At 44.8% G+C, this 18578-nt stretch overlaps 1 protein-coding gene and 1 long non-coding RNA gene across 4 annotated transcripts in view; one reads left to right on the top strand and one right to left on the bottom strand.

The window, feature by feature from the left end:
• The window catches only part of LOC109266161 (uncharacterized), a 28712-nt gene extending 12874 nt beyond the window's left edge, over positions 1–15838 (top strand). Inside the window, exons 1-4 of one of the 2 annotated variants that reach the window (XR_002079604.2) lie at positions 7234–7315; positions 8061–8108; positions 14523–14671; positions 14961–15838. This is a non-coding gene — a long non-coding RNA (uncharacterized LOC109266161). Of the gene's footprint in view, positions 1–7233; positions 7316–8060; positions 8109–14522; positions 14672–14960 lie in introns of those variants that run through there. The other variant, XR_002079603.2, reaches the window with a different exon arrangement.
• SPATA13 (spermatogenesis associated 13) overlaps positions 1–18578 on the bottom strand; it is a 338414-nt gene that overhangs the window by 159252 nt on the left and 160584 nt on the right. The gene's annotated exons all lie outside the window — the stretch shown is intronic.

The following is an 18578-nucleotide window of genomic DNA, read 5'->3' as shown; positions in this document are numbered from 1 at the left end:
CATCCCCATTTCTAATTGCATTGTTTGGGGTTTTTCTGGTGTTGAAATGTATGAGTTCTTTACATATTTTGGATACTAATACTTTATTAGATATGTCATCTTCTGTCGTTCAGTAGGTTATCTTTTACTTTTGTTGATAGTTTCCTTTGTTGTGCAGAAGCTTTTTATTTTGATGTAGTCCCAATAATTTATTTTTGACTTTGTTTCCCTTCCCTCAGGAGACATATTTAAAAAGATGTCATTATGGCTGATATCAGAGAAATTACTGCCTGTGTTCTCTTCTAGGATTTTTATGGTTTCAGTTCTCCCATTTAGATCCTGAATCCATTTTGAGTTTATTCTTGTGTGTTTCTTACAGAAAGTCATCCGGTTTCATTCTTTTGCATGTAGCGGTCCAGTTTTCCCAACACCATTTATTGTTGAAGAGACTGTCTTTTCCCATTCCATATTCTTGCCTCCCTTGTGGAAGATTAATTGACCACATAATTGTGAGTTTATTTCTGGGCATTTTATGCTGCTCCATTGATTTATGTGTTTATTTTTTGTGCCAGTACCATTTTATTTTGATTACTACATTTTGTAATATAACTTGAAATCTAGAATTGTGATACCTCTGACTTTTCTTTTTCAAAATTATTTTGGCTATTCAGGGTCTTTTGTGGTTCCATACAAATTTTAGGATTGTTTGTTCTAGTTCTGTGACAAACACTATTTGTATTTTGATAGGGATTGCATTAAACGTATACATTGCTTTGGGTAGTATGGACATTTTTTACAATATCCATTCTCCCCATCCATGAGCATGGAATATCTTTCCATTTGTTCGTGTCATCTTGAATTTCTTTCACCCGCATTTTATAGTTTTCAGAGTACAGGTCTTTCATCTCCTTGGTTAAGTTTATTCCTGGGTATTTTATTCTTTTTTGGTGCAATTGTAAATGGGATTGTTTTAATTTCTCCTGCTGCTTAAAATTATTAGTGTATAGGAATGAAGTGGATTTCCGTACAGTGATTTTTGTATCCTGCAAACTTACTAAATTCATTTATCAGTTCTAGTAGTTTCTTGGTGGAGTCCAGAGTTTTCTATATATAGTATCATGATACTATATATCTGCAAACAGTGAAGGTTTTACTTCTTCCTTACCAGCTTGAATGCCTTTTGTTCATTTTCCTTTTCTGATTGCTGTGGCTGGGACTTCTAGTATGGTATTAAATAAAAGTAGTGAGAGTGGACATCCTTGTCTCCTTCCTTACCTTAAGGGAAAAGCTCTCGGTTTTTCACCACTGAGTATGATGTTAGCTGTAGATTTTTCATATATGGCCTTTATTATGTTGAGAAACGTTCCCTCTAAACCTACTTTGTTGAAGGTTTTTTACCATGCATGGATGTTGTACTTTGTCAAATACTTTTTTCTAAATCTATTGAAATGGTCATCTATTTTTTATCCTTTCTCTTAATGATGTGATGTATCATGTTGAGTGATTTGCAAATACTGAACCATCCTTGCATAAATCCCACTTGATCATGGTGGATGATTTTTTTAATGTATTGTTAGATTTAGTTTGGTAATATTAGGTTGACGACTTATGCATCTATGTTCATCAGAGATACTGGCCTGTAGTTTTCTTTTTTTGTAGTGTCTTTATCTGGTTTCGGTATCAGGATAATGTAGGCCTCATAGAATAAATTTGGAAACTTACCATCCTCTTCTCTTTCTTGGAATAGTTTGAGAAGAATAGGTATTAACTCTTTAAATGGGAGAATTCAACCATCTGGTCCTAGAGTTTTGTTTGTCGGGAACTTTTTTTTATTATTACTGAGTCAATTTCATTGTTGGTAATTGGTTTGTTTCTCCATCCCCTCGCTTTCAACCTGCATGTGTCTTTAAGTCTGAAATGAGTCTCCGGTATGCAGCATGTAGATGGGTCTTGGGTTTTTTTATCCATTTCCATCACCCTATGTGTTTTCATTGGAGAGTTTAGTCCATTTACATTCAATGTAATTATCGATAGGTATGTATTTGTTGCTATAGTTACTTGTTTTACGGTGGTTTTTGTAGTTCTTCTCTATTCTTTTCTTTCTTTGAGCTCTTCTCACAATAAGTTGGCTTTCCTTAATGATATATTTTGATTCTTTTCTCTTTATTTTTTGCAGATCTATTACTGGTTTTTGATTTGTTGTTATCATTAGGTTTATGTGTAATACTTTCTGCTTATAGTAGTCTATATTAAGTTGATAGTGGCTTACGTTTGAACCCGTTCTTTATTCCTCTCCCCACCATGATTTAGGTATATGGTATCATACTGCATGTCCTTTTATCTTGTGAGTCTCTTGATTGATTTCTACAGATATGTATATTTTTACAGGTTTTGTGCTTCTTACTTTTCTTACTCTTACTTAGGTCTTTCCTTTCCACTCAAAGAGTCCCCTTTAACATTTCTTGTAGGGCTGGTTTTGTGGCCATCAATTCTTTTTTTTTGTTTGTCTGAGAAGCTCTTTAGCTCTCTTTCAATTCTGAGTAATACCCTTGCTGGATAGAGTATTCTTGGCTGCAGATTTTTTCCTTTCATCATTTTGAATATATCATGCTACTCCCTCTGTCCTGCAAAGTTTCGCTGAAAAATCAGCTAATAGCCTTATGGGGTTTCCCTTGTATGTAACTGTTTTCTTTCTCTTGCTGCTTTTAAAATTCTTTCTTTATCACTACTTTTTGGCATTTTAATTACTATGTGTCTTGGTATGGACCTCCGTGGGTTAATTTTGTTGGGGGATCTCCGTGCCTCCTAGATAGACCTGAATTTGTTTCCTTCCCCAGATTCAGGAAATTTTCAGCCATTATTTCTTCAAATGAAGTTTTGCCCCCTGTTCTCTCTCTTCTCCTTTTGGGATCCCTATAATGGGAATGTAATTATGCTTGGTGGTGTTGCTGAGTTCCCTAAGTCTATTCTCATTTTGCATAATGTTTTTCTCTCTCAGCTGCTCAGCTTGATTACTTTCCACTACTCTGTCCACCAGGTTGCTGATTTGTTCTTCTGCTTCCTCTAGTCTGCTATTTATTCCATCAGGTGTATTTTCAATTTCATTTAATGTGTGTTTTTGTCTACTTATTAAGGGTCTCCCTGATGTTCTCCACTCTTTTTTCAAGTCCAGTATCTTTCTGATCATTACTTTAAATTCTCCATCAGGCATATTACTTATCTCTGTTTTGCTTAGGTCTCTTGCTATGATTTTGTCCCATTCTTTTATTTGGGACATATCCCTCTGTCTCCTCATTTTGTCTAACTCTCTGTGTCTGTCTCTGTGCGTTAGGAAAGTCAGCTACATCTGCTCTGGAAAGTAATGGCCTTATGAAGAGGTCCTGTAGTGCCCTGCATGCAGTATCCCCTGTTTACCAGAACCTGGCACTTCAGCGATGTCTCCTATGCATGTTGCTTCTGTGCACTCTGGTACTGTGGCTGCTTTTTCCTTTAGTCCAGCATCTGAAGTGGCTTTCTTTCCCTGTTCTGGACAGTGTTTGGTCCCTGTGGTGTAGTGGACCAGTCTGGGGTCATCTTGAGCTTGAGTTAAGTCAAACCAGGCATTTGTCAGAGATGCAGTAGCACCAAACTGTAGGGCGCTTTCCCTCTGTTGGTGGGTGGGTCTGGTAATCAGACCTGCCCCCAGCCCACTGCTGGGCCTCCATCTGACTCTGGTGTCTGGTAATCTTCTCCTCTCCCTGAGGCAGGAGTCACTTTGGAGTGGTCCTGGCCCCTATCAGGGCTGCTTGCAAACTGCCAGGCTTGTGGCCCTGGTTTTGATGGGCTCCAGCCAAGAGCATATTGGAGGCAGCAGATTCACAACATGTGCAGGGGCAGGACAAGCAGTTTTAGCAGGACAGGGACTGAGGCCAGCCTGGCTGGAGGGAGCAAATCCAGGAAGTGCAGTGTTGGTTTCAGCAGGTGGCTATAGTGTGTTTTGCTGGACAGTTGGGGAGGGAAATGGTGCCTGCCAGCTCTTTTGCTCCTGGAGAAGTCCCCGAGCTACTCTGAGATTAGTAAATAACTCTTCCTCCTGTGAGCTGTAGGTGTTTTTCTAACTGCTGCTTCTACGCTGTATCTCTGGGGGCTGTTTCTTGTGCAGTCTCTGTAACGGTGGGAACTCAGTTTCCTCTTGCCCTCCCAGGTCTCCCAGAGCCTGGCCCTGTGAGTTTTAAAATTCCGGGTTTTAAGTCCCATTCATTCTAAGAACTCACAAAATTTGGCCCGTCTGGTTTTCAAAGCCAAATGCTAAGGGGATTCGTCTTCCCTCTGCAGGCTGCCCAGTGTGAGGGTCTATTTCTTTCCCCTCTCTGTGCCCACTGCTCCGTCCCTCCTATGGATGGTCCCGCAAGTCTGTTTTGTGCCCACTGTGTCTCTGCCCTTCCTACCCTCTTCGATGTGACCTTTTCTTTACCTTTAGTTACGGAGCCTGTTCCGCCAGGCTTCAGGTCCTTTCTGGGTTATTTACATCTGTGTGCGTGTCTAGTTTATATGTGAGCTCACCGTCTTCCTTTTCCACCAGCTTCCCACAACTCAAAATGTTTTTTATGAAACCCTGGCAGACACAGAACTTTCAGGTATACAAATGAATATTTACATTCTCTCCAAATATATCAGTTGTGAATGATTAAATGTTATTCCTGCCGTTATTGTTGTCCGCTGCCTGATCACTTCATGCCAGGCACTGTGCTGTGTACGTCATCATTAAAACCACACTAGGTAAACTTTACTATTATCTCCATTTTATGAATGGGCAAAGTTAAGGCACAGAGAGGCCCCCCCCCCACCCCCCAGGTCCTCAGCTGCATGTGTTTGGCAGAGCCAGGGTTCAAGTCAAGGTGCTTCACTTTCAGAGCCCCAGCATACCCAGTACGGACATCCTGCAGCTCCCCTCTGCCGAAGGACCCCTCACCACATCCACAGCGTAGTCACTGCCTACCGCAGCAGGAGGCACTCAGAATCTGGGGCCGTGACCTGGCTTCCGTTTCCAGAACTTTGGGACTTGAGGTGAGTCTCTTAACCTGTGTAAACTGCAATGTCAACATCTGTGAACAGTGAGAATCCTCTCTCTTCCCAGGATTACTGACAGAACAGATTAACATATGTGAAAGCCCAGACAAGAGCTTGTCAGCTCCTTAGTGTGCACATGGGAGTGGGGAGGGGGTGGGGTCAACATGGTTCATTTCATGTGTCAGTTTGGCTGGGCCATGGTGTCCAGCTACTTGGTTAGACACCAGTCTCCACATGGCCTTGATTCTTTTTAAGATTAAATCAGGAGACTCTGAATAAAGTGGATTATTCTCCATAATGTGGGTGGGCCTCATCCAATCAAAAGTATTAAGGGCGAAGATTGAAGTTTCTGGAGGAAGAAGGAATTGAGTCTCAAGACTGCAACATAGAAGCCTTGCCTTAGTTCCCAGCCTGCCGGCCTGCCCCACACACTTTGGACCGGCCAGTCGCCATTACCACGTGAGCGGTTCCTTCTCACCGTCTCTGTCTGCCTGTCTCTATTTCTATTTCTATATCTTATTCTGTTTCTCTGGAGAATCCCAATGAACACAGGGGTGGAAGGCAAGTCTGGAAAGTCTTCAAAAAAGGAAATCCTGCCTGAACCGAGTCCCACGGAAGAGTAAAAATGTACCAGTCAGAGACACCGGATAGGATTTGAATGCTCCGGATGCTAAATGAAGACAGCTAAAATGTAACCAAGGCAATAATCTGCTCTCTAGCTGACGGGCAGGAAGTGAGTTCTGTAGCATACCAACCAAGGGATGTGCGGGAGCCAGGGGGTGTGCCTGGGGCTGGGGCTGGGGCTGGAGAGGGGAGGGAATGTGGGCTGTTCAGGGAGGCTGAAGCTGTGGTAGAAGAGAGAGGAGGAGATGGAAAGCCTTGTAGAGCTGAGGCAGCTCAGCAAAGGAAGGGCCTGGAACTTCTCAAAGCCTATGCTTCTATTCACTGGCCATTTTCTGACATGACCTCCTGACCATTCGTCTAACCTGAAATCTCAGCCTTACCTGGGGCCATACTCCACTTCAGGAGTGCTCCCCACGCCTGTGACCTACTTCTGGCGGTCCCTCTGCCTGGAAAGCCAGCTCTGCAGTTCTCCACGCGGCAATTTAAAGCTAGTCTTTCTTCATGGCTCAGTTCACACGCTACATCCCACCCTTCCACATACTTAATTCCTACAGGACTAAGTATCCCTTCATCTCTCTCCCACGGTTATTTTATTTTTTAGTTTTTAAAGTTTTTATTTATTTAGTTTGAGAGAGAGAGGGAGAGAGCACACGTGCAAGTGCATGTGCATGAGTGGGGGAGAGAGAGGAGAGGGAGAATCCCAAGCAGGCTCCACGACCAGCAAGGAGCCCGACCTGGGGCTCGATCCCATGACCGTAAGATCGCAAAACCAAGTGTCGGAGGCTTAACCAACTGAGCCACCCAGGCGCCCCTCCATAGTTCTTTTAGAATTGTGTGTTTATCTTCATCATCAGCCTGCAAGCTCCTTCAGTTCCTGGTGCCTAGTATCATGGTCTGTATTCAGCAGGTATTCAGTAAGCATCCATTGAATTAAAGATTGCCTTGGATTGGGGAGCTTTTGAAGCAACAATATCTATCTTCACATGGCTGATAAATGGCTGAATTGAGATTCAAATCCAAGTTTTTAGCTTTATTTCAGGAGGCTTCCTTATACCACAGCTGACAGACGTACCGGCAGTGTGGGGCACCCATGGGACAATCCCCGATCCCCGTGTAGTGACAGCGGTAGAACATTCACAACCATCTGAGACAAACAGGGACCATCTATTTCAAGTGCAACAGTAGCCACATTTAGACCCCAAACTTTCACTGACTGAGAAAGAAGGTCCAGGAGCAGAAGACAGGCAAAATGTCAGAATGTTTCTCAAACTCCTCCCACAACCCAGAGCGAGAAAAGTACTTTACATTATAATCCAGTAAACACCTTCAGGAACACAGACACCCGGAGAAGACATTTACAAACAATGCTGACCCTTAGCTCATGCAACGCACTCTGGTATTCTTTAATTGTCTGCTGTTGTCTTCTTGGGTTCTGGTAGACTCGCTAAGGGGTGACTCCTCTAGTCGGATACACTCTAGCGATCTGATCCGATCCGATCCGATCCGATCTGTAATGTGAAAACCACAACAGGGCAAGGATGTGACATCCCGTCCCTCTGGTGCTTTTCCTCCTTCTCCCTTTTCAGCCCACTCTCTTGCTCCTTGGTGCAGAGACGGTCGGTTTCGGCCAGCGGTCCTCTTCGTCTGCCTTCCTAACAATTAGGTATTGTTCCCCTTTCTCTGGCAAGTTCTACTTGTAACTTTAAGTTACGGGACATATTATTTATATGATAACACTGACATTATATGTTCTATGTCAGATAATTAAAAAACCAAAAAGGAGGCTCTTTTTCTCTTCTGTTTTAATATTTCCATAAAGCAGAAAGCCCAAGAACTCAATTTTGGTGATTGTTCAGGCCTAACTGTGCAGAGGACTGGACTGATAGCTTTCTTGGGCCCTCGGGATTGTGAGCTTTAACCGAAATCCTGGACTCCTTTGTGGGTCTCTGAGCCCCTTACTTCCTGAGTCACAAATGATTTTACCAAGCGGTCAAATACGGCATTCAAGCGTTCATCCTCCTTCGTCTTTGTAGACGGAGTTTACATTCCCGCAAGACTAGTCAGCACCACTGAATCACACAGTCCTCTGCGGTGCACTGAGAGCCTTTATGGTAGAGACACTCCTGGAAACCATGAATACTAAACCAGCAGCTCTACCCAAATTGACAGCAACCGCTGTGATCCTCCTTCCTGCCATCCACCCCTCCCTGGCCTCCACGAACTTTCCAGATCTCTCTGTAGGCACACTCACGTTAGAACAGAGCATCACGTTCTCGTTTTTTACTTATCTAATTTGTTCGATCGGTCGAGCCCTCGTACGAAGTAGACAGGCGTGGGCACAGGAGAAGGGCTGAGCCAACCGCCTACAGAGCTCAACTCTGCAACCACGTTCCCTCTCTGGTTTGTAGCCTCTGCTGGGTCCTGTGACAGATGATGGCGTTTTGAACCCCTGTGAGGTAAGGACCAGGTGCTTGGATTCGGTGGCTCATGTCAGCGACTCCTCCAGGAGCCCCGGCAGCCGGTGTTACGGAGGAGAAAGCCGGGCTTGGTTACATTTCTAAGGTTGCCAGGTAGTTAATAAGCGGCATAGCACACAGCTGCACCCCAGCTTATTTCCTTTCGCCTCTATAAGCCTTTCCGCTCTGGCGTGACACAGACGTGCATTTCTGAACGAACACCTCCCTTGCTCTCTTCAACTGTGCACAAAAGATGGCAGGGTTCGAAGGAGAAGCAGGGCTGAGGCAGACCACTCAGACCCTTGCAACTTTCTCACCAGAGCCCTAAGGAAATAGTAACGACCCTAGTAAAAGGACTGATACGGTGAAAACGGCAAGGTAGGTTCCTAGTAAAGAAAACAGAGGACTTCATCTTTACACATGGGGGAGAATGAAAGCATATCTTACCCCCAGGTTCACAGCAGCGTCATTCACAGTAGCCAAGAGGTGGAGGCAACCCAAGTGTCCCCTGTGATATATTCATACAATGGAGTATCCTTCAACCTTAAAATGTAAGAACATGCTGACACGGGCTACGACACGGAGGGGCGTTGAGGACATCTTGCTAAGTGAAACAGATGGTCACAGAAGGTCAAATACTGTATTATTCCCACTTACATGAGCTACAGTAGTCAAAATCATTTTTTTATTATTAAAAAAAAATTTTTATGTTTATTTATTTTTGAGAGAGAGAGAGACAGTGCGAGCAGGGGAGGGGCGGAGAGAGAGGGAGACACAGAATCCGAAGCAGGCTCCAGGCTCTGAGCTGCCAGCACAGAGCCCGACGCGGGGCTCGAACCCACAAACCGCGAGATCATGACCTGAGCCGAAGTCAGACGCTCAACCGATTGAGCCCCCCAGGCGCCCCCTACACTAGTCAAAACCATAGAGACACAAAGGAGAATGGTATTTTCCAGGGACTGGACACAGGAGCAAAGGGGAATTATTGTCTAATGAATATGGGGTTTTGGTTTTGCAGGATGAAAGAGTTCTGGTGAGGTGGGTGGGGGTGAGGGCTGGACAACAATGTGAATGTACTTGAAGCCACTGAACTGGTCGCTTGAAAATGATCAAGATGGTAAACTTTATCTTCCGGGTATTTTACTCCGATTTAAAGAGTAAGAAATGAGTAGCTCCACGGAAGGAACGGAAAAGTCGACACCGATGAGTTATGGGGACAAGGGCAAAAGGCACACAGATTGAAAGAACCGAGCACAGAAGAAGTCGACGAAGGAGGCTGTGGAGCAGGCATGTGGCCCTGGCGGGGCTGCTGCTCTCGGAGGCACCAGACCCTAGCCTTCTGGAATCTCCATGAACTGGGACAACTTCTGCGTCACATTAACATTCTTTCCCTGTTTGCTGGTCGCACTGAGCTACACCACTTTACAGAAACACAGCACCTTCCAGAGCAGACCATACTACGCCGTCATGACCAAGTTGCTCAATCAAGCCATGGTTCCACCTCCGTCGGGCTGCCTCGGGCTTGGTCTAAATTACTAAAAATGCCACACGTCAAGGCATCGACCCCCATGCCCATTAAGCAGACTAGTCTTCCTGAAGCACACTTTTTACTTTACGTGGGAAAACATTACACTCTTCGTGGTAAAAACATCATCTTACGCATCAGGAACCACCGACCCCCAAAATGTGCGGTATTACAGCCTCTAGAAAATAACACACTCACCCAGAGGCCTCTAGGGAAAAGAGTCTATTGAGAGCGATCAAGAACCACCAAAGTTTCCCTCCCTTTATTTCCATGTGGAACACATAGTTTTTCTAGGAAGAAAGCATTTTATGTCCGAACAAGGTCTCTTAAAGGAGGAACTAGCACAGGGGCGCCTGGGTGGCTCAGTCGGTTGAGCATCCGACTTCAGCTCAGGTCATGATCTCGTGGTTCGTGCGTTCAAGCCCTGCGACGGGCTCTGTGCTGACAGCTCAGAGCCTGGAACCTGCTTCAGATTCTGTGTCTCCCTCTCTCTCTGCCCCTCCCCTACTCTTGCTGGGTCTCTCTCAAAAATAAATAAATGTAAAAAAAAATAATAAAAAAGGGAGGAAATAGCACAAACAGTCAAAATTAGGGGGAATGTTAAACAAATACCAGCCCATTGGTGGGATGGCTACGCTACGGTGTTGTAGAGGGCACGGGGACCGTTAGCACATTGCCAACCACAGTGGAAAAGGCTCTAGATACAAGGGGATATGCTAACTGAATGTATAACATAACCATGGCGTTTTAAAAATGCCCAGGGGCATTTAAAGAAAATTACTGGCAACTGAAAGAAAATTCTTGGCAATTTAAAAAATGTCTGTACTTTCTATAATGACATCTAAGAGAACATTTTTTATAGCCTACATTCCTCTATGTCCACTCACACCAGTTTCCATGTTATTTCTTCTCTTATTAAGGCTATAGAGATAAAACTACGGACTACTTGGTTACGTATCTCCTTAGCAATTTTAGTTATCAGTGCTCATCTTTAAATGAAAAGCGACACTAACGAGCACAGGGATGAGTGGTTGGCGTGAAGACAAGGGGCGTTGGTGGATTCGGATGATTCACTGTGTGGGGTTTAAAGGGCCTGATGCTTCTGCCCACAATAGGAACGGCCTTGCTGCTGGGGCTGGAATGCTCATACTTAATTGGCTGGAATCCCTAGCCGTCATTTCTGAATTAGGACAGGCTTTGTCAGTGGGATCCGGGTAACCGAAGTCTGCTGCCTGAGGTTCCCCCTATCCTGAACCTCGTGTGGATAGTTACTGCCTAAAATACCATTAACCCACATGCTGCTCTCCTGCCCAATCTGCCAAGACTTCCAAATCCACTTTTCCCCCCTCGCCTCCAAGGCTCTCCAGAAAGCGACCCCTCACCACCCGTTCAGTCTCCTTCCTCCCATCCGCAATAGCCTCTTCCTCAGCTCTGCCAGCATAAGACCTTCTCTCCTCCAGGACCACACAGCGTTCTCTCTCTTCCGTGAGGCCTTGGCCAATGCCGTCCACGAGGATTTTCCCTTCTTAGTCCTCCTCACACCTTCCTGGCCAGTGCCACCAAGTTGACATCTAGTGGCTCTCTAGTTTTTGTTCACGCACACTTTTCTCCACCTGTGAGTGGAGCATCTTCCAGAAATATGGATTGAGTCATCTTAGATACATTAAGTATCTACTCTCACTGAGTTAAGCATTTTCCTTTTTGTATTCTTGACTACATCACATAACAGGCAAAGCCACATTCTATTGGTCTTTAAAAACACACAGTACTCTGGGGTTCCCGGGGTGGCTCAGGCAGTTAGGCGTCCGACTTCGGCTCATCACGTGATCTCAGTTTGTGAGTTTGAGCCCCACGTCAGGCTCTGTGCTGACAGCTCAGAGCCTGGAGCCTGCTTCGGATTCTGTGTCTCCTTCTCTCTCTGCCCCTCCCCCACTTGTGGTCTGTCTCTGTCTCTCAAAAGTAAATGTTAAAAAAAAAAAAAAATTAAAGCACACAGTACTCTAACACCCTTTTCTTCAGCACGCACTGGCTTTCTTTTCACTTTCACTAGGCAACTCCTCCCCAGAGTGTAACAAATCCCATCGAGGCTATTAATACCTTTCTTCTGCGACCTGTAAATTAAGGATTATAGGAAGTATCTATCTCCCAGTCTTTCTCTGTTCCTAGCACAAATCTAGCTATACAAATGCTGTTTTTCAGGTGTTGGCCTCTACCCTCTGACTCTTCTTCCTGGGCCCTGGCATTGCTTTCTCTACATCTCTTAACATTTCACTGGGCTTATGTCCTCTGTGTACTCAAATTAACCAAGAACACCTAAGAGGAATGCTATAGTCAGCTTCTTGGGACTACATTAGTCTTTGCCTCTGAAGGGACATGCTCTAAACATTGTCCAAAGACTGCAAAGTCCGTGTTGGGCTGGAATCCTCAAGCTATTTTACAATGCCATGGCTGTTACAGAGACAGCCCTACCTAGTACCATTAAGAGAAGAAAAGAAACCTGATCACCACCTACTGTCCAGTTAGTTGGGATTTTGTGGCCATCGTAACAGATCAAATTCCTCCAAGGCAGTAGGATTTATACATTTTAATCAAGTAACCTGTCCATGCCTTTCTACACTCTCTCTTCACGGCCATCACCAATACCCAAACTGGAGTCATGTCAGCATTGCCGCGAGCTGAGAAGGTGATTGGCACAGGTCTCCTTTGACTTGCCTGGTTTTGAATAGTGGCCCATTGTGGCGAATAGCTGCCCACTTAACGCTGCCTATGTTTACACTGCCCCTTTCCTCTCCACTTTCTGCCACCTCATCCCAACCCAAAGGACACCCATTTCCTCATCTCCCGTGAGGTCACAGCTCTGTTAAAATGTCAGTCTAAAAGTGGGCAGGAATGAAGGCTCTCAGGAGAGGGGTCAGCACCTTAAGTCTGAAAGCGAGCTCCGGCCAGGAACTGGGAGACAAGGGCAGGGAGGCCAAGAGCCAGAAATCAGCTTGTCATCCATGGTCCAAACACTGCCACACCAAAGGAGCCTGGAAGCGCGGTCTCTGTGCCCACACCCAGGGCCGGCCTGGGAACGGGGAACAGGATCTCAGCGGCAGCTGCAGCCGACCGGCGAGCCACATGCAGGTGCCAATGAGGGGCAGGACCACAGCCACCTGTAGGGACCGGGGGACCTCCACCAGCGACTCAGCCATGCCGGAACGAAGCCTTCCTGGGCCGGCCCGGCACAGCTGGTGCCGTAAAGCAGCCGAACAGGATGGTCATCCTGCTGTGCCCAACCCTTGTCAAACAAGATGCCTTCCATGCAGCACCCAGCAGCGTACCTGGGGCTCGGTGCTGAGTCACATGGTTCACGTTCTGTGCCCTTGTCCTTTTGGCTTAGGAGGTAGAGCTTACAGGCATTCTTTATTTGTCCATCTCGATGCGGGAAGAGGTTGGAGGAAGGTGGGTATCTGCTATCTTCACCTTGGTATGATGTTCCCAAAGGATGGGAAACACGTGGCAAAATGGATCACGGAATCAGACCAATGTGGGTTCAGATCCTAACTCGCCCACGGACAGTCATATGACCAGAAGCAGGAGGCTCAATGTCTCTGGGAACCGAGTTTCTACTCTGCAAAGTAAGGATAATAATAATGGCCTCACAAGGTTAGGATTAGGGTCTCCTGGGATAGAGCACTCACGGCTCATGGATGACACAAGTCTGAGATTCAGTGAGAAGCTGCCTCCCCACCCCCACCCACCGTGTGCTAAGAGCCTTTTCTGGCCGAGCCTGGACCAGACATGACCTTATCTAATTTCAGGGCCACCACACGAAATAGGTATGATTGGGATGCCTGGTGGCTCAGTCGGTTGAGCGCCCAACTCTTGATCTCAGGTTCATGAGATTGAGCCCCACATCAGGCTCTGTGCAGAGCCTGCTTGGGTTCTCTCTCCCTCTCTCTCTGCCCCTCCCCGCCTCAATAAATTAATAAACGTTAAAAAAAAAAAAAGAAATGGGTATGATTATTCCCATCTTACGGGTGAGGAAATCAGATAAACAACTTACTTCAAGACATCTGGCCAGAGAGCAAAGCATTGAAGCTCCATGTTTCCGACCCCCATTTTAAGCCCTTCCTCCACTTTTGGGGGCCATTTCAGAACTTCTGGGACTATCCCACTGCGAGATGTGGCATCGAGTTGCCAGAACATTTCTGAAAAGAGTAACCCCCCCGTGTTGGGTGTTCTATGCTTTCATCTGGTGGGGTGTTTTGAGCAAAGTGTGGGTGCCACTGGGACATCCCCACACTCAGGCATCTCTCTTTATAATTGGCCTCACTGTTCGAAAGCCTGGGAAGAAAGACCACAACTTGGAAAACAACAGCTTTTTAAGTTTAGAAAACACGTTTTTTGTGTTTTTTTTTCTGCCTTGGGTCATTCGTCTTTTAAAAATAGAACCCAGCACCAACTGATTCATAAGTGTAAGAGTATATTAATGACAGCACTGCCGGGTGCTGAGGACTGTTACCTACACAACACTTCCGTTCTGATGCCCTCCCCTCCTCTCCTCATTCCATCTACCACGTATTTGTTTTTTTGTCTTATTTTGCTTTTTAAATACTAGAGAACATGCGGAGAGGAAAAACAGCAAGCAAGAAGGGGAAGGCAGAAAGGGCACCGTAGTATCCCTCCCAGATCTTCAGACACTTGCAACTGCCTTAAACATGAAGGACTTTCTAGACATTCTACTGCAGGTCCCAGGGACTCTCTACCCGGGGGTGTTCTCGGGTTTGGAATGGGCCAGAACACCAGAAAAAAAGTGCCCTGGGAGCAGCCCTCGTGCAATGACAGCTAGGGGCTGCAGATTAAACGCCCCAGTCTTCTTCCCTCTCTTGCTGCCCTGCCACCAGGTAAGTGACCCAGACTCAAATCGTGGTCTCAGCGGCTTCTGGATGAGCCCAACCGAAGAAGCAGTTTGTAATCAGTCGAAGCCTGGGAACGGACCGCCAGCGGTCTCAGCAGCAAAAGGCCCCTGGTTGACGACGAATCTACTAACAGGGTAAAGAGAAAGCATGTCTGCTCCATCTTCTCCCCAGTGTCCCCAGAGGCAGGGAAACGCACGCTCTTCGAAGGGGATCTTTCCATAGATCATGATTCCAAACTAAGTCGTTAAGGGATATATATGCCAAATCCCTAAGAAATACAGAGGGGGGGGGGGAATATATATATATATACATATACATACACATATACATATACATGTATATATATACATTTAGGGAGTAATTATCTTTTAAGGAGCAAATTCCCACACTCACACAAAACGTGAATGTGAAATTTTTTTACAGATACTGAGAAGGGCGCAGTACCTTCTGTGGCATTTCTGCCCAAAATGCATACCCTCCGCCTAACGTGAGGAAACATCAGAGAAATCCAAATTGAGGGGATAACTGGCTGGTGCCCTTTGAAAGTGTCAAGGTCATGAAAGACACAGAAAGACTGAAGAAGGGGAATGGTTTGGAGCAAACACTTTAGTTTGACAACTGAATGTAATGCGGGGTGTTGGATTGGATCCTCGACCAGAAAGAGGACATGAGTGGGAAAAATGGTAAATTCTGAATAAAGCCTGCAGGTTAGTAAAAATAGTGTTGAATCAATGTCAATATCCCGGTTTGGGTCATCGTGCTGTGGTTGTGTTAGACGTTAACATTAGGGAAGCTGCTGAAGGATACACAGGAACTCTGTACTATTTTTACCACGTCTTTGTCAGTGTAAAATTAGTTTAACATAAAGGTTAAAAAAAGCATCCCCTACAAATGATTAACACTGTCAAAATTGCTCTAAGACCAGGACTGTGAGTCATAACTGGAAAAAACTTGCTGGATTTTTTTTGGTAAAAAGCGAAAAAAAAAGAGGGGGGGGGATTGGGAAACACTGCCTGGTCTACCTTTTATAATCACACACAAGCTGGAACATCCAGAGTAGAACTTCTAAGTCATAGTTAGCTCACCCTTGCAAACAGTTTTTTAAGGGGTTGTTTCTACCAAGTTCATCTGAGATGCTTGAGCCAGGTGGGTAAGTAGCTACGTGAAGACCTAACACCCCATGTGCCAACGCAAGTTAGAGGGCAGTTTTGAAGACAAGAAAATACCAGACTTCCCCAAAGTGGTGGTTAGTTGGGTCTGACAGAACACATTATTGTCCCTGAAGCGACACAGGAATTAGAAAAAAAAAAAAAAAAAAAAAAAATCGACGGTGTTCACTTTTTTCTTCTCCAAATGAGGCTCCACAGTTGGTGAGATAAAACTTTTATAGGTTGCCCTAGTTGTAACCTGCTTAACGAACATCCATTAAATACCACCTGTATACAAGGGACTAAGGCTGCAAAAATAAAAAGAACTCAAACCATTTCCTCATGAAGTATTCATGTTTTGTTTTTTTTTCAAGCAATCTCTATACCCAACATGGGGCTCAAACTCACAACCCCAAGATCAAGAGTCACAGGCTCTACCGACTGAGCCGGCCAGGCACCTCTGAAGTATTCATGTTCTAACAGAGGCTACCGTCATTATGTTATATAAACTCTTTAATAGCTTACCAGTAAAAAACTTAGAAAATTAGCCCAGATTTTGTGGGCCCACTGCCTCATTATATCATCATTTTTGGCTTTTTCACTTCAGTGAACCGCAGAGATCCACAAACAATACCTAGCTTAATTTTAGTCGTTTCACAAGGACCTACACACAAACAGAAATACACATAAAACCAAACTTTTCAACAAGCACATTTGACCTCAGCAGAGAGAGGCTGACTCTGGATCTTTCTACATCTGACCCTATTTGTATTGGGTTCCGGAATCTCTCACCCCAGGTCCCACCAACTCTCTTGTTTAGAAAGTGCTTTGAAGATGAAATTCTATAGTTGAATCACTAGTTTCACTTCCAACATCAATGAGTCCTTTATATTTGGAAAATATCCTCTCTTCCTGTGGAAAGAACAAAGTGTGGATTGATTATCTGAGCATCTCAGCATCTGACAGAGTTCTAGACCTTCCCCAAATCCAACACAGTATTCAAGGATAACAACGCTTTAAATATAAACTAACTTTAACCTAAACTACCAGGCTTGTGTTTAGTAACCATAAAGCTGGAGAGCCATTTACCCCTACAAACATAGACGTGAAAACAGAAGCAAATGGATTTAACTTATTATGGCCTTTGCAATCATAGGTTATTAGTCTCAGATTAGAATTAAAAGCCCTAGGGGCACCTGGGTGGCTCGGTCGGTTAAGTGTCTGACTTCATCTCAGGTTATGATCTCACAGTTTCTGAGTTCGAGCCCTTTATCAGGCTCGATGTCAGCGACTTCGGAACAAGAATAGATGATGTCAATTCAGCAAATGATTCCAAGTCACATAGCTAAGCAGCCCAGAACCAGGAAACCACCCAAGCGCTTGACTCTATGTAGCTATGTGCTTTCTACTTTACTAGACTGGCAGAGTTGATGTTTATAATTCCAGCGGTTAGTAAGCACTGAAATCTTGAGACCTACTTTATATGTTTTTCAAATTCAAATAGTTTAAAATTTCAAACACGTAACTTTCTCCGTTACCTTGATGTAACAGATGGTAATAAACCTACACAGATTGTCCTCAGATTCTGTCACTCACCTGCCAGTTTTCTGCTCTTTCCCCATCAGAAGAGCCTTCCGCCCATATTTTCTTTTCCAGTATTGTTGTGAGCTGAAAGGTACCACCCCTCGAAAGAAAATAGGTTTCCGTCCTAATAATGCCTTAGACCTTATTTAAAAATAGGGTCCTTACACTATCATGCTGAGTGAAATAAGTCAGTCACAGAAAGACAAATAACATGCGATTTCACTAATGTGTGGAATTTGAGAATCTCAACAGATGAACACAGGGGAAGGGAAGCAAAAAGAGGATGAAAACAGAGAAGGAGGCAAACCATAAGAGACTCTTAAATAAGAACAAACAGAGGGTTGCTAGAGGGGTGGTGGGTGGGGGGAGGGGCTGAGTGGATGGCGGGCATTGAGGAGGGCACTTTTTTGGCATGAGCACTGGGTGTCACATGTAAGAGATGAGTCACGGGATTCTCCTGCTGAAGCCAAGACTACACTGTGTGTTAACTACCTTGAATTTAAATTAAAAAAAAAAAAAATAGGAAAGAAAATAGGGTCCTTACAAATGCAGTAAAATTAAGATGACGTCATACTGGATTAGGGTGGGTCCTAACATGGCCGGTGTCCTTCTAAGAGAGGAATTTGTCCACAGACACCAGGGAGAAGGCTGTGTCAAGATGGAAGCAGGGGTGGGAGCGATGTGTCTACAAGTCAAGGGGCAGCAAAGATTGCTAGCAACAAGCAGAAGCTGGGAGAGGCAGGTTAGGAAAGTCCACCAGGGCCCTCACAGACAGCGTGGCTCTGCCGATACCTTGATTCAGCCTTGCAGCCTCTGGAACTGGGAGAGAACAAATTGTTCTTGCGTTCAGGCACCCAGTTCGTGGCAATTTATTATGACACCCCTAGGAAAGTAATCCAAGCATGTTATTAAATAAGATGCTGAAAGCCATTAACACCCCAATAGATAGAGAATAGAAAAAGATATCTTAGGACCAAAACAAACAACTGGTAAGCAACCATTGAAAAAAATATATTCAATGTACTGAAGCAAATGCCCATTAAAAGACCAGTGTGGTAGGTCTTTTATTCAAGTAGCAAAATTCAGCCTAATGTCAATAGTCAATGCCGGTCCAGTTGTGGGGAAATTAACAAGCTACAACTGTCTTAGAGGAAGTGCAGAATTGGTACGACCCTCCCGAGAAACAGTTTGTTTCAGGGATACTGTCACTAGCACCTCTGGGCATCTGATGATCGGGTCCAAAAGGAAGGAGTAAAATTTCAAGAACACACAGTAACAAGAGGTGGTTGGACACATCGCCAAGTATCAG

The sequence above is a fragment of the Panthera pardus genome, unplaced genomic scaffold (assembly GCF_024362965.1).
Source record: "Panthera pardus isolate Hobbes unplaced genomic scaffold, ASM2436296v1 HiC_scaffold_1, whole genome shotgun sequence".
Lineage (NCBI taxonomy): Eukaryota > Metazoa > Chordata > Mammalia > Carnivora > Felidae > Panthera > Panthera pardus.
Note: the sequence above shows the minus strand (reverse complement) of the source record. Positions and strands in the feature narration are given on the sequence as shown.